Source organism: Beta vulgaris, chromosome 6, assembly GCF_026745355.1.
Source record: "Beta vulgaris subsp. vulgaris cultivar EL10 chromosome 6, EL10.2, whole genome shotgun sequence".
Lineage (NCBI taxonomy): Eukaryota > Viridiplantae > Streptophyta > Magnoliopsida > Caryophyllales > Amaranthaceae > Beta > Beta vulgaris.
The window spans coordinates 62,881,134-62,904,720 of NC_079207.1; the positions used below are offsets into that span (position 1 = coordinate 62,881,134).

At 37.1% G+C, this 23,587-nt stretch overlaps 1 long non-coding RNA gene across 3 annotated transcripts; it reads left to right on the plus strand.

Annotated features, from left to right (window-relative positions):
- The first annotated feature begins 256 nt into the window (after positions 1 to 256).
- LOC104906523 (uncharacterized) lies at positions 257 to 4,224 on the plus strand. Of its 3 annotated transcripts, XR_008969895.1 has the most exons (6): positions 257 to 633; positions 1,131 to 1,913; positions 2,228 to 2,325; positions 3,421 to 3,526; positions 3,655 to 3,744; positions 3,884 to 4,224. It is a non-coding gene; the product is annotated as an uncharacterized LOC104906523 (long non-coding RNA). The 3 variants fall into 3 exon arrangements; XR_007275248.2 differs by lacking the exon at positions 1,131 to 1,913 and having other exon boundaries at positions 264 to 633; positions 2,199 to 2,325; positions 3,884 to 4,221; XR_007275249.2 differs by lacking the exon at positions 1,131 to 1,913 and having other exon boundaries at positions 267 to 633; positions 3,884 to 4,221.
- Positions 4,225 to 23,587: the final 19,363 nt, after the last annotated feature.

The window sequence follows — 23,587 nt, forward strand, 5'->3', positions numbered from 1 at the left end:
AAATAATTACTTGCCTTGTCTAATAGTATCAAAAAAGGCAAATAAAATTCCCCCTCTTTGAAAATTAATAAGAAGACAATTTTATCATTTTGCCCTATTTGATACCTTCTAAAAAGTCAACATTAAGTTTGCCCTCTTTAATACTACTTAATAAAGCAACTTCATAAGTTTACCCTTTTAGAGACACCTAATAAGACAATTTATTTGTTTGATATCTTAGAAAACATTTAAAAGACAATTAAAAAATTTGGCCCTCTTTGAAAAATATTTAAAAAAGCAATTTATCTAACTTTGCCCTATTTGAAAATTAGTTAAGAGGGCAAAATACTGAATTTGTCCTCCTTGGTTAAGGAAGGAAAAAAAAAAAAAAAGGCCATGTGAGAGCTTTACCATACTTGCTTTAATACTTTCTCCATTATCCCCTAAAAAGAGATCAATACAATCACGGATTTTTAGCTCTTACATGCATGTTCATTACTTCCAATAATTTCAGATTTTCTCTCTCTTTTCAATCTCTCAATCAACTTTTAATTCAATTTCTCTCTCTTTTCAATCTCTCAATCAACTTTTGTTCAATCTAAATGCAGTCGATGGAGTTCGCTTCAATCGATTTCATCAGTTCGTACATCTGAGGTGAATTTTTTGTTTTCAATTATTCGTTATTTCAATATTCATATCATTTTAGTTTTTTAGGGTTCTCTACTGTATGCGATTAAACATCTTCGACTTGTTATAGATTCTTGTTTCTGCAATTTGTTTATGCGATTGAACAGTCTCTCAGTCGTCGAATTCCATCCATATTCATTCAATTTCTTCAAAAAAAATTCGATTTCTTCTAGATTCATTCAATTTCTTTCAATCTCTTAGAAAATTTTGCTGAGGTAATTCGTGATTTTCACGATTGCTTACTGTATTCATGATTCTAGCGATTGCTTACAATATTCGTGATTTTCGCAAAGCATAGTTGATAATAGAATTCGTTTTTTTCGCAATTGCTAACACAATTCGTATTTTTACTAATACGATTTTGTTTAATCGGATAATGTAAAGTGTAAACTATGATTTTGTGTTTGTAGAATAGTATTGCTAAGTTTATGCAATTAATTGATGTTTTATGTTATGATTTGCAGAATTTTCATGATTTATGGCGATTTATCTTGTCACATTATCTTGTCACATCATCAATCTATGCTAAATGCTTTAATGTGGAGATGCAAGTAGGAATGGCAACGGGTCGGACTTGGACCGGATTATGCATAATCCGACTCCGACCCTACAGAAAGTCGGATTTTAAATCCGAGCCCGAGTCCGACATTCGACTTTGAAAATCCGAATCCGACCCGACTTGAAATCCGAACATCCGACTCCGAGATCCGACCCGACTTAAAATTCGGACATCCGACTTAAAATCCGAACATCCGACTCCGAACCTGATCCAACTTATTTTTCTTCCAATTTTTTATAATAAAATAGTCTTCTATAATACAATAATTTAATCATTATAATTTATTCTAATTATCATATGGAAATCTTATATGGTACAAATAATCTAATTATTATTATTATTTTTAACAATCATTTTTTCTATGGGAAAAACCTATATAATACAATTGGCTGAAAGTTGAAGTCAGATTATACATAAATAATACATTACATAAATAAGAAAAAAGGATTGATTGACTCAAAGTCGGAGTCGGATTCGCATGTCGGATTATTTTATGAGATCCGACTCCGACCCTCCTTCGACTCGGAGTCGGATTTTTTAAACGGAGTCGAAGTCGGATTACTTTTTTGTCGGAGTCAATTCGGATTTTTTCTTTCGGATCGGAGCGGACTGGGGTCGGATTCGGACTGAATTGCCATCCCTAGATGCAAGGATGACGCCTATGATTGAATCAAAATTATTCACATTGGTAACTCTGTTGTTCGGTGTAATTGCTTGACATGCCTGTTTTGTTTCTTCATCTAGTGATATATTTTTAACAAGATTGTTGATGCTTATGGACATTATTGAGTTTGGATCTGTCCCTTCTCAGTTTATACTAATGTTAAGCCCTGTCTTCATCTTAGCATTTTTCTAGTCTATTCTATATATCGCTTTTGGCAATGCTACTATTAACCATATATATATGTAGTCAGGATAATATGAGTTATGAAGCACCTCTATTATTTGAATTGTGATGTATCTGTGCTTGAAGATTGAAGACAGTGTGCTTCCGATTTGCAGAAGAAAGCAAAGAAGGTGGTGGTGGACTGGTGGTAGGCGGTGGCTATATTGGCATGGAAGTTGCTGCAGCAGCTGTGGGATGGAATCTTGATACTACGGTACGGACACGACTACATTTTGTTGCAGGTGGACTAGTTATGATTGCAGGTGGCTATATGTTATACTTTAATATATCAACGCCCTCAACTCATATTAGAAAAGGAAAATAACTACATGATTCCCCAAAGAGCTAGATGCAGTTTTGTGTCTCATGCATCATTTATATCTCAGACTACTAGACTAGCATAATTCGACAAGCTCCCATAAAAGCAAATGAAGTTATTGAAAACAAATTAAATGCGTTCTTTTTGTTGTTCAAGTAAAAATGATGGGTATTAGGGTATTGCCAAACCCTAGCAAAAGCTATTACTGTAGCTTTTTACCAGGACATAATATTATATATTTATATTGGCAATGGCGAAATCAAAAAGAAAAAGTCGGCTGTAGGACTGAATTGTATGTTTGAATTTCAATAACAATATTAACATTTAACAGAGATAAGCTATGCACAAGGTTCAGCTTTGACTTCCTACATATTTTATGTCATCTTATTGTTTTATATCGTACTGCTTTGGAATTGTTCTTAATGTAGTTTTGGGCTGAAGTTTATTAAAGTTTGTTTTATTGTCATTTGTAGAAAGTTTGGCAAATGTTGCAAATAAATTGGGACACACCTAAATGGCAAAATGTAGCAAATAAAATGGGACGGAGGGAGTATTATCATGACACACCATCTACACCAGTATTACTAAATACTTCATGTCTTCCTCCATTCTCAAATATATTTACGCATTACTGTTTGTAATAGTCATAGATAACTATTTGCATTGCTAGCTTTAATATAAGCTTTATGATTCCTGATTTAGATATAGAGGAATATTTTGTAAAATGGGCCTGATTTCTTTTGAAGGATTAATAAGCCAAAACATTTGTTCTTCTAACAGTTAATTAAATACTCGCATCATGTATGTGCGTGTACAAGGGAAGTGGTATCAAATTTGTGAAGGCTGGCAATTTCTCTATCTCCCCTCATATGTGTGTGTGTGTGGAGGATGGTGGTGTTGGTGGTTGTGTGTGCGTATGGGTGTGCAAATTTCATTTTCTGTATCTATGATGTAATTCTGATATCTCTTACCAATTCTTGGTTGAAGTAGATCATATTCCCTGAAGACCATCTTTTGCAAAGATTATTTACTCCTTCACTAGCTAAGAAGTACGAAGAGCTGTATGAGCAAAGTGGTGTGAAATTTGTGAAGCTAGGTTGGCAATATGTCTATCTCCCATCATATCTAAATCATTTCTATTATGGTTGTTTTAGTTATAATCTAGGTTTAATTTTACATGCATTTCAATTGACTATAACACCTAGTGATTTGTAAATGTAATAGGGTAATATGATTAAAAACCTAGAAGCTGGTTCTGATGGAAGAGTGGCTGCAGTGAAACTTGAAAATGGCTCTACCATAGAAGCAGATGTTGTGAGTTTTTCTTTCCTATAATCTCCGGGTTTGTTCCCTTTGCATAATAATAAGCCAACGATTTGGTTCTAAATTGTGATTCTTGCATGTAGAGCAAGTTTATGGCTGAATTTAACCGAACTTTTTTCACTTTATGCAGATAGTTATTGGTATTGGTGCCAAACCTGCTGTTGGTCCTTTCGAAAAAGTTGGCTTAAATACGACTGATCATGGTCAACATGGCTAGTTATGGTTTTCACTTCAAGTGAGCCTGATTGTGTTGTTTTTAAGGGTGGGAGTGAGCAAACCTTTGAAGAGAGTGCTGAGGTAGAATCAAAACTTTTGTGGACAAATGTCAAGTAAACATTATGTGAATATGATTTCGTTAAATTTTTTGTAAGCCAGTATAGTAGGAGGCTACCATAGCTGTTGAGGATTTTGTTAAAATTTTAGTAAATCAATAAAGTAATATTTTTCCCCTTGGTATTACCGTGGTGTTATGTAGAATGTACAAGATTTATCTCTCAACTTATATTAGATTGACCTTCGATGCATAATGGTTTTTAGATGATGACTAGCGGGGCAATACTTCATGATTGCTTTTCTTAACAAAGTAAAAAGAGGGCAATATCTTATTTTTGCCCCTGCTTGACAAAGTACAAAGAGGGTAATATCTTATTTTTGCCCTGCTTGTTGTAGATCAAATAAGACAATTGTATTTGTCTTCCTTGTTTTTGAGCAAAGAGGGCAAAAGTATTGCCCTTTCTGATGATCGTAGAGGGCAACTTCATTTGCCTTGGTTGATGAAGCAAAGAGGGCAAAATTTTTTGCCCTTTTTTTATTGGATCTAAGAGGGCAAAAATATGAGATTTGCCTTTGAGACCTAATACAACGGGACTACAAGGGCAACGGAAGGGCAATTTTAAAATTACCCTTGTAACTTATGAAGGCAAATTTTATATCAAAGAGGGCAATTTTAATTGCCCTCCTTGAAGCTGTTTGTTGTAGTGAAATAGAGGCCACTCTAGCAAATTTATAAGTGAGTGCACTATAGTAAAAAAAAAAAAAAGAATTATTTTGATTGTTAAATATAGAAAAAAAGAGTGAATGGGTTTTTCAAAACTTAAAGTTGGAACTAAGTGGATGCACGTGCCACGGGTGCCCTAATCTTGTATCCACTAATGTCAACAAACCTTAATCTTCATATTTTCACAAATTTTATAAACCACTAGTATTTGGGCCCGGACGTTGCCCTGGATTGGTATTGTGTTTTCAAACTTGATATGCATTTTTTTTCCATTCCCACTAAAATATACTACCTCCGTTTCTTTTTAATTGTTACACTTTGACATTTTACACTATTCACAAATTGCACTTTGACCCTCGTTTGTGATTTATACGTGAATAAAAACATAGTCATGTGGGATCTTGTTAGATTCGTATTAGTATGTATTTTATTAATATGTAGTTTTTATATTTTTACAAATACAAAATTAGAGATATAAAGGCTCAAAGTAGTGCATCGGCATGCGTGAAAAGTGTAAGTGTAACAATTAAAAAGAAACGGAGGTAGTATTAAGGAAAACTCAACATTTAAAACGGTTATTTCACCAAATACCCCCGACAAATCAAGAAATTCACCATATACCCTCAATGTTTCAGAAATGCACCGTATACCCTTGAGTTTTCGAAAACGTGCACCAGATACCCTTTTCCTAACTTCCGTTAACTCACCGTTAGCTCACCGTTAGCTCACCGTTAGCTTTATTTACCATTTTGCCATTATTAACCATAAACCCTAATTCTAATCTAACCCTAACTCTAACTCTAACTTTAAACATAAACCATAACCATAACCCTAACCCTAACCCTAACCCACCCCTAACCCTAACACCATGGCAGCCCCCACCCCCACCCCCTCCCCTTCCCCTCCACCCCAGTCCAGGCCTCCACCCCCTCCCCTCCCCTCCGCTGCTGCTCCCCCCACCCCTCCCCTCCCCTCCTTGTCGCTCCCCCCACACCCTCCCTCCCCTCCCAGTCGCTCTCCCCACCCCTCCCCTCCCCTCCCATCCATCGCTGCTCCCCCAGCCATTCCCGTGCTAGCCCAGACCACCATCTCCACCAATCCTCTGTTTCGCAATCTTTCTCTCTCTCCTCTGTTTTCCCAGCTTGTCCCACCGCACCACCACTCCCTCCCCAATTAAACCACAATCTCCACCAATTAAACCACCATTTGCCATTTTCGCGGGTCAATGTGTAAAACCGAGCCTAGAAATTGACTGGTTGGGACTGGAAAATCGAGTGGTTGGGGCTGGAAAATCGACTGGTTTGGCATTCAAGGGGGAGGGGTAGGGTGGGGAATTCGAAAGGTCTGGGTTGGAAAATCGACGGGGAAGGGGTAAGAGGTGGTCGGCGGTGAACGGACGCGCAGGGGGTGGGGAGGCCGGCACGGGCAGCATCAGTGGGGGTGGGAGACGCTGGCACACACAATGGCGGTGGGGGTGGGGGAGGTCGGCACGCGTAGGGGCGGTCGGGGTGGGGGAGGTCGGCACGCACATCGGCGGTGGGGGAGGGGAGGGGGTGGGGTGGGGGTAGTGGCTGGGGTGGGTGGAGGGGAGGGGGTGGGGGTGGGGTGGGGGGCTGCCAAGAGGTAAGGTTAGGGTAAGGGGGAGGGTTTAGGGTTAGAATTAGGGTTAGGGTTAGGTCAAATTAGGATTAGGGCTTAATGATGGTAAAATCGTAAATAAATCTAACGGTGGGTTAACGGCGGTTAAAAAAAGGGTATTTGGTGCTCAAAAATGAATTGTCAGGGGTATATGGTGAATTGTTGAAACATTGAGGGTATACTGTGAATTTCTTGATTTGTCAGGGGTATTTGGTGAAAAAACCGCATTTAAAAAATACAAATATAATAATATGGACTTTTAATGCATGATTAAAAGTTAGTTGAGATGGTAATTGTGTCATGTTATAATAGCAAGAGGTCAAGGGTTCAAATCTTGTTGCAAGCTAATTTTACTTTTGTTAATCGACACAGCTTAAACTATTCATTGTGTTCAAAAAGCGGTATGTTCTCTTCTTAATATTGAACTTGAATAGTTGCCTAATTGAGGTTGAGGTGGTGGAGTAGTGGTATCCCTTCTCATCTGTTATCCTTGAGGTATAGGGATCAAACCTCATAGGACTCATTTGAATAATTTCCCATATCCCCCCTCAATTAAATCGATCCCCTTCATCTTACCAAAAAAAGAATGCCTAATTTTAAATTAAAATTAGATGGTCTCTTATAAGACCGACTCTTTATGCACATATATAGGTCACATTTTTTTTCTATCTCTTTGCTTTCTTCAATTCCATAGTCTCCATCAACATCTTACTTATTTTAGAATAGATGATGTATGGTAGTATTAAATGATTAAGCACTAAAGGACATGAGACAAGGTTACATATTATAGATTCGTACATGAGACGAGGTTACAATATACTTCCTCCGTTCTTTCCATATAATAGTTACTATTTTGGGTAGTTTCACATCTATTGCAATAATTTCAATTTTGATATAAAACAACTTTAATTGACAATATTGTCCTTACTTTATCTTATTAAAACCATCATTAATTATTCACTTTGCCTTAGCTTATAAAATTGCTTTTATTTTCTAAAGATGATTTCTCTCATACTCTAATTAATTAAAGAGTTACATTTATGCTAAACTACTCATTTGTTCCAAATCCTTAATAATTGTGTCCAAACACATTGTTGTAATAGAAAAAGAATGAAAGTAGTATTACTTCAGCTAAATTTTCACAAGTGGAAAAAACCTCACCTGATGCGGTCAAAACTAGCATTTCTGATGCGGTTTTGGTCCGCATCAGGTGGGTACGCAGCAGCTTATAAACATTTTCTGATGCGGTTTTACTTAAAATCGCATAAGATAATCATATTAACTGATGTGGTTTTAACATAAAACCGTATCACTAAATCTACATACTGATGCGGTTTTATATAAGAACTGCCTCAGAATATAGAATGTAATGGTTAAAAAAGTTGCAGACCTGAAGCGGAAGGTCTGGAACTTTAACATTCGCTCTCTCAAGCGTAATTTTGGCGCTAAGATTCCTCTCTCAAGTCTCAGTGTTACCAAAATATATATATACCAACAATAATACATTATTCAAAAAAAGAAAATTATACAAAATACATATAAATAAGAATTTCTTTATATAAACTAAACATAAATTCATGATTAAGATAAATAAGGAAAATTACACAAATACACAAAAATAAAAATTTAACATATATACAGAAAATTACAAACCTAAAAATACCGAAAAATTGAGACTATATGAAAATTAAGAACTAAATCCCAAAATAAACAACAATAATTATCTAGTCACAAACTATACGAAAATAAATCAAAATAAACGACAAAAATTAGATCTAAAAACTAATTGAAAGAATATTACAATATACGAATTAATCATATAAAAATTGCATTATACAAAACGAAAATTAGATCTAAAAACTAATTATTCGAAAAAACTAATTATCAGTCACTAAGTAAACGAAAAATGCAATATATACGAAAAAAATGAAAATTAGAAAATGAAGGAGATAATTATACGAAAACGAAGGAAAATTAAGAGTCGAACAAAAAAGTCAACCGAAAATGGAAGCCTAAAAAAACGAAATAAAAACCTAAACCCAAAATCAGATCTAAAAAAAAATCCCAAAATAAACGAAAAAAATACACTTAAAACCAGATCCAAAAACTAAATTCCATAAAAACTCAAACGAACCAATTTCTTGTGTACATATCTTCGATTCTTCATTCTTCGTTTCGCTCAGCAGTTTCTTCTTCATTTCGTTTCTTCGTTCTTCATTTTCGATCTTCATGCATCTCGTTTCTTCGCTTTCTTTCATCTTCACGCCATTTTCGTTCTTTGTTCTAGTTTTGTGAGGGAGGAGTAGAGGGGAGAGAGAGATGGGGGCGTTTATGAGAGGAGAGAGGAAGGATCTGAGTGAGAATTTGGTTAGGGTTGATCAGCGGTTTATGAGGGAGGATAGAGATTATTAGGGTTTGAGGAGTGAGGAGAGAGGATAGATTATTAGGGTTTGATTTTTCAACGAGGGAGAAGAGAGATTTGGATGGGTCGGTAAATGAACGCTGATCAAACGCGTTGGGCCTTCATCAACGCATTAGGATTTGTTCTCGTTATTTGGGCTTGCACAAAGAAGCTCGTTTTTGTTTTAAAATAATATATTAAAATCTGATGCGGTTCCAAAAACCGCATTAGAATTTTTAAAAATCGCAGCGGTTTTTTAATCTGATGCCGTTTTTTGAGGACCGCATCAGATTGTTATGGCCAAATTTTCCTCCCATTTTCTGGTTGATTTTCGGATGCGGTTTTGAAAAGACCGCATCTAATAGTAAGTGACATATAAGCTATTTTCCACTAGTGTGTTAATCGGATTGGGCCACCTTTAGTTTTAAGAACTTATAACCTTCGATTTTGGCTGTTTTTTGGGACATTTTTGGACATCTTCGAGCCAGGTCATATTTTCTCCCGAAACATTCCTAGGAAAGTCGAGGTGACTTGTGATGTTGCGCGGGTGCTTGGCGCCATTTGTGCTGCCTCGAAAAGCCTCTAAACACCCCCATTTGTTCATTTCTCGTGAAATCCAAAATTAACTCGCAATGAAAATAAACGAATCCATATATTCGTTCCGAGCCACATGACTCCTTTTCAATGACCTCCCATGTCCCTAGGAGGCATCTTGTGGCGTTCAGATCTTGGGCCCCAGGAAAGTCCGAAAGCGTGTATTATATAACCTTCTATTTTAGTTTTTTTGGGACATTTTTGGACTTCTTCGGGCCTGGTCATATTTTCTCCAGAAACATTCCTATAAGTGCCGGCGAGACTTGTTACGTTGTGCGTGTGCTTGTCACCATTTGCATTGCCTCGAAAAGCCTCCAAACACCCTGTTTGTTCATTTCTCGTGAAACCGAAACTTGTCTCGAAATGAACGTAAAGGCATCCATATATTCGTTCCAATCCACATGAGTCCTTTTCAATGACCTCCCATGGCCCTAGGAGGCATCCCGTGGCGTTCGTATCTCGGCCCCAAGAAAGTCCTAAAGCGTGTATTATAACCTTCAATTTTGGCTGTATTTGGGACATTTTTTTATTTCTCCGAGCTTGGACATATTGTCTTCCAAATCGTTTCTAGGAAGGCCGATGTGACTTGTAACGTTGCGCGGGTACTTGGTACCATTTGTGTTACCTCAAAAAGCCTCTGAACATCCCATATGTTCATTTCTTGTGAAACCTAAAATTACCTTGAAATGAACGTAAAGGCATCCATATATTCGTTCCAATAAACATGACTCCTTTCCAAATAAATTCCCATGGCCCCAGGAGACATCCCGAGGTGTTCGGAGTTCGGCCCCGAGAAAGTCTGAAACCATGTATTATAACCTTCAATTTTGGCTGTTTTTGGGACATTTTTGGACTTCTCCGGGCCTGGCCATATTTTCTCCCGAAACATTCCTAGGAAATCCGAAGTGACTTGTAACGTTGCGCAGGTGCTTGGCACCATTAGTGTTGCCTCGAAAAGTCTTTAAACACCCCATTTGTTCATTTCTCGTGAAATTTAAAACTGCCTCGAAATGAACGTCAATGCATCCACATATTTGATCCATGCCACTTGATTCCTTTCCAATGAACTCCCATGTCCCTAGGAGGCATCCCGTGTCATTCGGAGCTCGGGCCCTGGGAAAGTCCGAAAACGTGTATTATAACCTTAAATTTTGGTTGTTTTTGGGACATTTTTGGACTTCTCCAGGCCTAATCATATTTTCTCCCAAAACATTCCTAGAAAGTCGAGGTGACTTGTGACATCGCGCAGGTGCTTGCACCATTAGTGTTGCCTCGAAAAGTCTTTAAACACCCCATTTGTTCATATCTCGTGAAACCCAAAATTACCTTGCAATGAACATAAACGCATCCATATATTCGTTTCGAGCCACATGACTCCTTTCCAGTGACCTCCCATGTCCCTAGGAGGCATCCTGTGTCGTTCGGAGCTCGGGCCCCAGGTAAGTCCGAAAGCGTGTATTATAACCTTCAATTTTAGCTGTTTTTGCGACATATTTGGACTTCTCCGGGCCTGGTCTCATTTCCTCACGAGATGTTCCTAGGAAAGCAGATTTTGTAATACTCCGTATTTTTCCTAATCTATTAATTATAACATTTAAAAGGGTTTTATTTATTAAAGGGATTTATTATTAATTATAAAGGTTTTAATTAGGCTCTTATGATATATTATGGGGGTTTTCAAATAAATTCTAGCCCAAATTATATATTCGACCTACGTATAAAAATTACAGTCCAAGTACTTAGTTTAGTAGTTAAATATATTTCCTAAAAGGAAATTTGAAAAGGATTAACAAGAGAAAAAAAAAGAAAAGGAAAAATAATTTTGCACACATAATCTCACGCTTAAGGATCGTGAAGTTGATAAAGTTTTGATTATTTTTCTTCCTTTTTGTTATATTTTAGTTATTTACCTTATATAATTATGTATTATAGGATTTATATTTTCCTAACCTTAGTTGGATAATCATAAATATTAGATATATGTTAGATAGATTAGTTTATCTTTTATCTTAAATTCATCTTTTAGTCTCCTAGTGCTATTCCTCTTCTAACTATCCAACTACTATAAATAGAGGTCTCCACCCATCATATTCTTCACACCAAATTTGAGAAATAAATCTCTTTTCTCAAGTTTAAACTCTCTCTCTCTCTCTTAGCCTACCTTTCTCTTCCTCCCTAGTAATTATTAATTTTCAAGGTGCGTGTATGTGTTGATAGTTAATAATTGTTTTACAAGTGTAGTATCATGTTTTAGGAAAATATTTTGGATTGAAATACATGTTTTTATGAATTTTATTATGAACTGCATCTGTTTTATATGAACATGTTTGAATGTTAACAAATTTTATTTATGAACTTTGAATTATGTCTTTCGTTTAATATGATTATAAAAGTTTGATCTTTGAAGTTATATTCAAATATTATCGAAGGAGTTGATCTTAAGATTAATGTTTAGATATTTAAAAAGGAGTTGTTTTGAATTATTATTATTTTTCAAATTACCTCTTAAACAAGTTATTTTATTTATGTATGTCTTTATATGGCTAAGTTAATAACAATTATTATTCTTTTTAAAGGAGGATTATTTCCGAAGGATTTTATTAGATATATGATCTTTTATAATAGCAATTATAAAGAGGCAACGACTTGTTATTTATTAGCAAGAACGATAGCTATTAATATTATTTACCCAGACAACAGCTTGTTATTTATTAGCAAGAACGGTAGCCATTATATTATTTACCCATGTACTTTTTGTATAAGTCGTGTGGACAAGGTAGTAACCCTCGTATTAGACTCAATAAGGAATACTAAATTTGGGAGGTGTGCACACTTTAGGAAAGGTACGTAGGCAAGGAAAATGAGTTTTTATAAAAGTTATATACTTTATATTATACAAGTATTACAAGTATCCAAGGAAGGTTTATATGAATATTTTGAATGTTCAATAAAGTATTTGAATTCTGTTTTATGGCTTTGTCCCTGTGATGACCCTTTTGACGAGCAAAGTTCACAGGTTGATTTGAGCCATACTTCGCATGTGGGGGAGCCAAATTTCCCATCTGATACTAATACACGCTTTAGTGTTTAATCGGATTTTCCCTCCCATTTTCTGGTTGATTTTCGGATGCGGATTTGAAAAGACCGCATCTGATACAAAGTGACATATAATCTTTTTTCCACTAGTGTTTAATCGGATTGGGCCACCTTTAGTTTTAACAACTTATAACCTTCGATTTTGGCTGTTTTCTGGGACATTTTTGGACATCTTCGAGCTAGGTCATATTTTCTCCCAAAACATTCCTAGGAAAGTCGAGGTGACTTGTGATGTTGCGTGGGTACTTGGCGCCATTTATGCTGCCTCGAAAAGCCTCTAAACACCCTCATTTGTTAATTTCTCGTGAAACCCAAAATTAACTCGCAATGAACATAAATGAATCCATATATTCGTTCCGAGCCACATGACTCCTTTTCAATGACCTCCCATGTCCCTAGGAGGCATCCTGTGGCGTTCAGATCTTGGACCCCAGGAAAGTCCGAAAGCGTGTATTATATAACCTTCAATTTTAGTTTTTTGGGACATTTTTAGACTTCTTCGGGCCTGGTCATATTTTCTCCCGAAACATTCGTAGGAGTGCCGGCGAGACTTGTAACGTTGTGTGTGTGCTTGACACCATTTGCATTGCCTCGAAAAGCCTCTAAACACCCTGTTTGTTCATTTCTCGTGAAACCGAAACTTGTCTCGAAATGAACGTAAAGGCATCCATATATTCGTTCCAATCCACATGAGTCCTTTTCAATGACCTCCCATGGCCCTAGGAGGCATCCCGTGGCGTTCGTAGCTCGGCCCCAGGAAAGTCCGAAAGCGTGTATTATAACCTTCAATTTTGCCTGTATTTTGGACATTTTTTGATTTCTCCGAGCTTGGACATATTTTCTTCCAAAACATTTCTAGGAAGGCCGACGTGACTTGTAACGTTACGTGGGTACTTGGTACCATTTGTGTTACCTCAAAAAGCCTCTAAACATCCTATTTGTTCATTTCTTGTGAAACCTAAAATTACCTTGAAATGAACGTAAAGGCATCCTATCCATATATTCGTTCCAATAAATATGACTCCTTTCCAATAAATTCCCATGGCCCCAGGAGACATCCCGAGGTGTTCGGAGTTCGGCCCTGATAAAGTTTGAAACCATGTATTATAACATTCAATTTTGGCTGTTTTTGGGACATTTTTGGACTTCTCCGGGCCTGGCCATATTTTCTCCCGAAATATTCCTAGGAAATCCGAAGTGACTTGTAACGTTGCGCGGGTGCTTGGCACCATTAGTGTTGCCTCAAAAAGTCTTTAAACACCCCATTTGTCCATTTCTCGTGAAATTTATAACTGCCTCGAAATGAACGTCAATGCATCCACATATTTGATCCATGCCACATGATTCCTTTCCAATGAAATCCCATGTCCCTATGAGGCATCCCGTGTCGTTCGGAGCTCGGCCCCGGGTGAAGTCCGAAAACGTGTATTATAACCTTCAATTTTGGCTGTTTTTGGGACATTTTTGGACTTCTCCAGGCCTGGTCATATTTTCTCCCGAAACATTCCTAGAAAGTCGAGGTTACTTGTGACGTTGCGCGAGTGCTTGCACCATTTGTGTTGCCTCGAAAAGTCTTTAAACACCCCATTTGTTTATTTATCGTGAAACCCAAAATTACCTTGCAATGAACATAAACACATCCATATATTCGTTTCGAGCCACATGACTCCTTTCCAATGACCTCCCATGTCCCTAGGAGGCATCCTGTGGCGTTCGGAGCTCGGGGCCCATGTAAGTCCGAAAGCGTGTATTATAACCTTCAATTTTAGCTGTTTTTGCGACATTTTTGGACTTCTCCGGGCCTGGTCATATTTTCTCACGAGATGTTCCTAGGAAAGCAGATTTTGTAATACTCCGTATTTTTCGTAATCTATTAATTATAATGTTTAAAAGGATTTTATTTATTAAAGAGATTTATTATTAATTATAAAGGTTTTAGTTAGGCTCTTATGATATATTATGGGGGTTTTCAAATAAATTCTAGCCCAAATTATATATTGGACCTACGTATAAAAATTACAATCCAAGTAGTTAGTTTAGTAGTTAAATATATTTCTTAAAAGAAAATTTGAAAAGGATTTACAAGAGAAAAAAAAAAAGAAAAGGAAAAATAATTTTGCACACATAATCTCACGCTTAAGGATCGTGAAGTTGATAAAGTTTTGATTATTTTTCTTCCTTTTTGTTATATTTTAGTTATTTACCTTATATAATTATGTATTATAGGATAATTTATATGTTTTCCTAATCTTAGTTGGATAATCATAAATATTAGATATATCCTAGATAGATTAGTTTATCTTTTATCTTAAATTCATCTTTTATTCTCCTAGTGCTATTCCTATTCTAACTATCCAACTACTATAAATAGAGGTCTCCACCCATCATATTCTTCACACCAAATTTGAGAAATAAATCTCTTTTTTCAAGTTTAAACTCTCTCTCTCTCTCTTAGCCTACCTTTCTCTTCCTCCCTAGTAATTATTAATTTTCAAGGTGCGTGTATGTGTAGATATTTAATAATTGCTTTACAAGTGTAGTATCATGTTTTAGGAAAATATTTTGGATTGAAATACATGTTTTTATGAATTTTATTATGAACTGCATCTGTTTTATATGAACATGTTTGAATGTTAACAAATTTTATTTATGAACTTTGAATTACGTCGTTCGTTTAATATGATTATAAAAGTTTGATCTTTGAAGTTATATTCAAATATTTTCGAAGGAGTTGATCTTTAGATTCATGTTTAAATATTTAAAAAGGAGTTGTTTTGAATTATTATTATTTTTCAAATTACCTCTTAAACAAGTTATTTTAGTTATGTATGTCTTTATATGGCTATGTTTATAACAATTGTTATTCTTTTTAAAGGAGGATTATTTCCGAAGGATTTTATTAGATATATGATCTTTTATGATCGCAATTATAAAGAGGCAACAACTTGTTATATATTAGCAAGAACGATAGCTATTAATATTATTTACCCAGACAACGGCTTGTTATTTGTTAGTAAGAACAGTAGCCATTATATTATTTACCCATGTACTTTTTGTATAAGTCATGTGGACAAGGTAGTAACCCCTCATAATAGACTCAATAAGGAATACTAAATTTGGGGGGTGTGCACACTTTAGGAAAGGTACGTAGGCAAGGAAAAGGAGTTTTTATAAAAGTTATATACTTTATATTATACAAGTATTACAAGTATCCAAGGAAGGTTTATATGAATATTTTGAATGTTGAATAAAGTATTTACAATCTCTGCATATACATGTACTCAGTATTTTTTTTTACTGACATGCGTTTTATTTGTCTGTTTTATGGCTTTGTCCCTGTGATGACCCTTTTGGCGAGCAGAGTTTATAGGTTGATTTGATTCATACTTCGCATGGGGGAGCCAGTGAGGAGTAATACATAGTTTAGTTTAGTAGTTGTTAATTATTTTTATAATTTCCTTCGTCATAGTAGCAACAATAAATTTTTATTTATCAATAAAGAGAAGTTATTATTATTAATTCCGCTACATTATTAAATTAGTAGTTAGTAGTTTTAGCCTTTAACGTTATCACGTGGCGGTAATACTCTCAAGTTTCTGAAGTGTTTTATATTAAATTATATTCTTCAAATTAAAAAGAGAGAAATTTGGGGGTGTTACAGACTTGACTTGTAACGTTGCGCGGGTACTTTGCACCATTAGTGTTGCCTCGATAAGCCTTTAAACACCCTATTTGTTCATTTTTCGTGAAACCTAAAACTGCCTCGAAATGAATGTAAAGGCATCCGCATATTCGTTCCATGCCACATTACTCTTTTCCAATGGCCTCCCATGCCACTAGGAGTCATCAAGTGGTGTTCGAAGCTCGGACACCGAAAAAGTCCGAAAGTGTATATTATTATAACCTTGAATTATATCTGTTTTTGGGACATTTCTTAATTTCTCTGGGCCTGGTCATATTTTCTCCTGAAATATTCCTAGGAGTGCTGACATGACTTGTAACGTTGCGCAGGTGCTTGGCACAATTTGCATTGCCTCGAAAAGTCTCTAAACACCCCATTTGTTCATTTCTCGTGAAACCTAAAATTGCCTCGCAACGTAAATGCATCCACATATTCGTTCCAAGCCACATGACTCATTTCCAATGACCTCCCATGTCCCTAGGAAGCATTCTGTGGCGTCCGTAGCTCGAGCCCCACAAAAGTCCGAAAGTGTGTATTATAACCTTTAATTTCGGTTGTTTTCGAGACATGTTTGGACTTCTCTGGGCCTGACCATATTTTCTCCCAAGACATTCCTAGGAAAGCCGACGTGACTTGTAACCTTGCGCGGGTGCTTAGCACCATTAGTGTTTCCTCGAAAAGCATCCGAACACCCCATTTGTTCATTTCTCGTGAAACCCAAAAACTGCCTCGAAATGAACGTAAAAGCATTTACATATTCGTTCCAAACCACATGACTCTTTTCCAATGACCTCCTAGGTCCCTAGGAGTCATCCCGTGGCGTTCGAAGCTTTGGCCCTAGAAAAGTCCAAAAGCGTGTATTATAACCTTCAATATTGGGCGTTTTTGGGACATTTTTGGACATTTTTGGACTTTTGTGGCATGGTCATATTTTCTCCCTAAAAATTCCTAGGAGTGCCGACGTGACTTGTAACGTTGCGCATGTATTTCGCACTATTTTCATTGCCTCGAAAAGCCTTTGAACACCGCATTTCTTTATTTCTAGTGAAACCGAAAATTGCCTCAAAATGAACGTAAATGCATCCATATATTTGTTCCAAGCCAGATGATTCATTTCCAATGACATCCCATGTCCCTAGAAGACATCCCATGCTATCCGGATCTCGAGCCACGAAATAGTCCGAAAGCGTGTATTATAACCTTCAATTTTGGCTGTTGTTGGGACATTTTTGGACTTCTCCGGGCTTGGTCATATATTCTTGCAAAAAATTCCTAGGAAAGCCGATGTGACTTGTAACAGTGCGCGGGTGGTTGGCATATTTGTTTTGCCTCGAAAAAGCCTTTGAACACCCCATTTGTTCATTTCTCGTGAAACCCAAAATTTAGGATTAAATAACTATTGTTGCATAGAAATCTGTTATAGTTTTGTTTATTACCGACAAAGGATGTATATAATAGAGAATAGACTATAGAGTTAGCTAAGAGATTTTTAGTTGGAAAAGATATCATTTTGTGACTGAAGATCATTGAGGCAGGAAACTCGTTGGTCTTTGAAAGAAGTTTTGTCTTCTCGAGTTTCGATAATGGGAAACATGATTTTCATGAGAGTTTCCATGCTAAATAGATTTTTAGATTTTTTGTAATGTTTATTGATTTACACATCCTTGCTTTGACTTTTGTAGTTCTGTAAGTGAGGTTTTCTCTTTTCACAATGCAAAGCGGTGGCCTCCGGGTTTATTTTTACCAAGAGGGTTGATTCTATGGTGGCTTCTTATTGTATTATGTCTTTTCCTAGATGGTAATTTAAATTTTTATTGTGGACACTTAAAGCATGATTAAAAGTTGGTTGAGATGGTAATTGTGTCATGTTATAATAGCAAGAGGTCACGGGTTCAAATCTTGTTGCAAGCTAAATTTACTTTTGTAAATCGACATGACTTATAACATAGGTGACACATGACGTGTATACATTGTCACACACGCCTTTTAATATATTTGTATAGATTTTTCTCATATATAAATCATCTTCATATTCCCAAACAAAGCTCTAGATTATCCTATATTTCAATGTTTTAACATAAAATCCAAGCAAGAAGGTATAAATTTCTCCCCATTTCATGAATAATTCTTAATCCTTTCTCTTATGTCTGCTTTTTCCTTGTGTTGATTATTAATTATTACGGTTTATTCACCATATATCCCAGATAATTTTTTTTTGCACCGTATACCCTTTCAACTTTCCAAATTCACCATATACCCTTCACTTTTTGAAAAATACATCAAGTTACCCTTAATGACTAACGGCGTTAAACTTCGTTAGTCATTAACCCCTAATCACCCTCTAATCCTAATTAACTAACCTAAGCTAACCCTAACTCTAACCCTAATACCCTAACCATATACCTTAACCCTAACCCTAACCCCCACCCCCACCCCACCCCTACCACTGCAGTCCCCCTCCCCACCACCCCCGAAGCCCCCCTCCCCATTTTCGCCACCCGTAGCACCGCAAACTCGCATAATCCAAACTCGCGCAATCGGTGGCTGCCGGTGTGCTGGCTGAAATCGGGAGAAGGGGAGAAGGAGATGCGAGGAAAGAGAGCTGCGAGGAAAGGGAAAGGGGAGGGGGAGGGGGAGGGGTGCTGCGTGCTGGAGGATGGAGGAAGGGGGGAGGGGGGCTGCATGGTGGGGGATGGCGGAAGAGGGGGCTGCGTGGTAGGGGATGGCGGAAGGGGGTGGTACGAAAATCCGTTGGGGTGGGGGTCACGAGTGCGAAAATCCGGTGGGGTGGGGGTCACGGGGCGAAAATCCGGTGGGGTGGGGTGCGAAAATCCGGTCAGGGGTGGTGGGTCAGGTGGTGGTGGTGGTTAAGGTTAGGGTGGGTTAGGGTTATGGTGGGTTAGGGGGTGGTGGGTTGTGGGTTAGGGGGTGGTGGGATGTGGGCTGGGCATGGGGTGGTGGGCTGGGGATGGGTAGGGGCTAGTGGGCTTTTACGGCCCGTCTGGTAGTCGTTAATAAATTGCGGTAATGGGAATGAATTTTAAGTGTAATTTTATTAGGGAAGCACCCTTAAAATCTCCATGGGGAGGCATTTTTTCTCCATGGGTAAGCAATCTCACTCCTAAACTTGTGTTTTTGTCTCCAAGGGGAAGCAATTTTCATTACTACTCATTACCACCTACAAGGTGGTATTGGATGAGAATGAAATAAAATTCAAGAAGGAAAGTGGACACTTTAGGGTAAATTAGCATTACTATGGGAATGAACAATGATATTTTTCATAAATTTACACACAAATTCATTCCTATTACCATCATTTATGACCAACTACGAAACGGGCCGTTAGGGTTAGGTTTTTTGATTTGTTAGTTTAGGATAATTAATTAGAATTTAAAAGGAGATTAGGGGTTAATGACTAACGGAAGTTTAACATCGTTAGTCAAAATGACAAGTTGATGTATTTTTCGAAAAGTGAAGGGTATATTGATATAGAGTTCCTGTGAGGAAACTACCAACCGTCAGCAACATCAACACCAAACTCTATTCTTTTCTTTTTTTTTCGAAAAATAATATGTGAATTTCGAAAAGTTCGGGCCATGGGGCGAAAGTCCACCACGGACGTTCGCCCATGGCCTAAAAAAATTTCGCTAGTTTTCGCAACGTCCGCTGAGGTGGTGCCGTGGTGAGAAACGTCCTTGCTGTCGTTGCAGGAGGTAGGTGGTGGTGGTGGCAGTCTGACAGGAGGTGGGTGGTAGTGGTGGCAAGGTGGGGATGGTGGTGGTGATTAAAGATGTTGTAAGCCGAGACTGGCTTTACTGGTTTAGTGTAACTATCTTAGACTAGAAGATGATATCTAAACTTAATCTAATATACCTCATTGTACTCATCTTCAGAATGTAATGAATTCCTAAGACTTGTTTTATCAAAACTAATCTAATAAATCTTCAGTGTGTAATGAATTCCTAAGCTTGGCAGGAGGTGGGAGGTTGGAGGTGGGTGGTGGGTAGTGGGGCAGTCTGGCAAGAGGTGAATGGTGGTGGGTGGTGGGGCAGTCTGGCAGGAGGTGAGTGGTGGTGGCAGCTTGACAAGAGGGGGATGGTGGTAGTGTTTTAAGAAAAAAAAAGAGAAAAGGTTATATATGTAATTTCAACTTTTTTTAGGGGCGATTTTAAGTAATTGTGGTGCGATGTATAGAAGTTCAAATTTATTTATTCTTAACCATTGATTTCATGTGTTGACTCTTTTAGTTTCACGCGAGACCTTCATAATTAATTCTCTTCATGATTTTTCGGCTCTCCCTAGGTCGTGAGATAGGGTTTATTGGTTCTTCTTGTACCGTGAGACAAGGAATATGGGTTCTCCTTGTGCCGTGAGACAAGGTTTTTTTAATTGATTTGAGTGTGGTTTGCTCTGAAAAACCAATATTTGATTGGAGCACGGTTTTGCTCAGGAAAAACCAAAATACAACGAGTTCGAGAAGAAGAGACGTTCTCGTTGTAACATTATATTTGCAGGTTCGAAAAGAGTGACGTTCCTATTTGATTGATGATTGATGGGTTCGAAAAAGATGAACGTTATGATCATTAAAAAAAAGAAATTCTTTGAAGGCGACATCACTAGATTTCGTGCATCTCGACTGCAACAAAGAGAAGAATTTCCAATTGCAACGTTCGTGTTACCGCCGCTACGATTGCGGGAGGGTGTTAGATATATGAGATATAATCAGTATCGGAAAATATATGTATGATATATTTTCCATATTGATATTATTAAGAGAATAATATACTTATGTTAAGATATTATTTAGTGAATAATATAGGATTATGGTCCTATATCTTTTAGGAAGATTGTTTCGTATTTTATGTTACCTTAGATTTTGTATAAATAATGTACCTATTGATGAAGAATACAAGACACACAATTAACCATTTACTCTAGATTTGTCAATAAGCTAAGTTCAACTGAATAAAACACACATAATAGTTAATCTAAAGCCATAAATTTTCAACCTTGCTATACCACTCATTCTCTCTATAAGACTATAACTTTTATCTCTAAAAGAACTTGTATATATTCATAGTTCATACGTACTCGTACCTTTTAATTTGGACTACGTATTACATAACCCACATATTATTTTCTGAAAATTCAAAATCTTCACACAAAATAGTGCATGGGGAATTAGTAGATTGCCACTTATGCAAAAGAACTCTATTATCTAAAACCACCGAAAACAAACCTGTTAAGAAGCCTAGTCTTCAATACTGCACATGGGAAAGCGAGGCATAGCAATTAGCAATTACAAAATATAGGCAATCAATAATTCTGGTATTCCGTTATATAAAACCATGTTTAATTCTATAGCTGACCTGATACATTATTAGTGGAACGCAAGAATGAAGAACTCAATGAAATTGATTTGTTCCAGGTTAACCCTTAAAATAATTGCACAAGATCCGGGTTCTCAACTTCCAGCACATGGCAAGAACGAAGGAAAGATTCCAACTGAGCGGCGAGAGTATTCAAGCACGTCTAAATTTTCAAACAAAAATATTATTGAATTGTAAGATAAACATCCTTTCGTGATGGGTTTGGATGAGGGACTTTGAAAAGGTAAAGTAACGAGTTATCTATTGTATAATACTTTATCTGTTCTTTATAAATTACAATATATGGATTTTTGCACTATTTAGACACACACCTTATCACTATCAGTTGTGATTTATAGTTTTAGAACGGACATATGACGTACAACGGCCATTACGGAGTCAGTTCGGGGTTGCATCGGAAAAATATTAATGGGGTAGTATCTAGAAGCTATCTGAGGCAATGCAAACAGTCTCAAGCACCCGGGACACGTTACATGTCATGCCTCCACCCCCTACAAAGGTTTTAGGAGAAATTTATGGCCGGTAGAAGTCCGAAATTGTCACCAAAATCGAATATTATAATACACATTTTTGGATAATGTTCCCGAGACCCGGGCACCAGAGGCCATGAAATGCCTCCTAGGGACATGGAAGGTCATTCGAAAGGACTTCCATTGTTTGGATCGGATATATGAATGCTTTCACAATCATTTAGGCGCAATTTTGATTTCCACGAGGAAAAAATCACTACTACAAAAAAGGGCAAAGATAACACCCCTAAATTAACTCTTATTTTATCAATTGTTATGTAAAGTCATGTTTTAACAAAAGAACTGTTATCTTAACTTGTATTGATAATATTTCACTTAACACTTATCTTAATGTGTGTTATCTTTGCTATGAAATTAGTTTATGGTGTTTCATTTTATTCTTTTATGGCAAATCTCAAAACATAAACCCCGCCCATTTTCCTTTTTGACGGTCAGATGAAAACCTCGATACCTTCAATTTTTTTCTCATGTCTTCTAAACCCTTAAGTCCCTAAAACCTCATTTCACTCTCTCTTCTCCCCGTGAAGAAACCCCAAAGAGGAAACCAAAAACCCCAAATCCCTAATCTCTCTCTCTCGTCCCCTGCTTTCTGCCTCGCTGGAATTTGGTTGTTTCCTCGCCGGTGATGCGCGTTGTCTTGGCACTGTTGCTGTCGGAGTTGTTGTTGTCGCTGCCGCAACTTTCCTCCCTCGCTTGCTTCCCCCTATCTCTCCTCTCGTTGCTGCTGCCGCTGTGCGTTGTCGTGGCTCTGGTTTTTACCGCTGCTGTTGTCGCGCCCTTGCTGGTGGTGGTGCTATCGTCGTGTGATGTTTTCGTTGTAGTTTTTCGGTGCTGCTGCCATTCTTCTTCTCCCCTTATCGGTACTTTCCCTTGTATTTAGAGTTGTTCTTGGTTGTTGTCAGTGTTATTCTCTTATTTTTATTGCTGCCCTTGTTAATGAGTTGTGGTTGTTGGGGGCTATTGTTGCTTTGTTATATTGTTGTTGCTACTGTTGGTTGTTGTTGTTGGATATTGCTGTTGGTTGTTGTCACTACTGTGGTTGCTCCACTTGGTTGTTGTGGCTGTTTTTTATTGTCGTTGGTGTTGTGTTTAGCTGTAGTTGCTATTGCAGGAGTTGTTTTGGTACATGGCTGCCATAAACTTAATGAGTCTACCTTGAATAGGATATAGGTTAGCTAATGATAATATTTTGGGTAGACATCCAAGAATTGGATTTTAATAAGATGTTTAATTAGTTTTTAGTTCAGTTAGTTAAGTTGCAAAAGAATCCAATTTCATGGTTATGAATATGTGGTCTGAAAGTTTATCGAATTTGGAATAAGTAACTTGGATATATGCCGAGATTATATTTGTGAAGTATATAATTTAAATTCTTGCTTTGACTATGATAAATAACTTGGTCTCTGATTTGAGTATATTTATTTAGGGAATGTCAATTGAGTTAGTTTAGAAAACTTACATTTACGAAGTATGATGTTATTCCAAACTCACACTCTAAATCTAGTA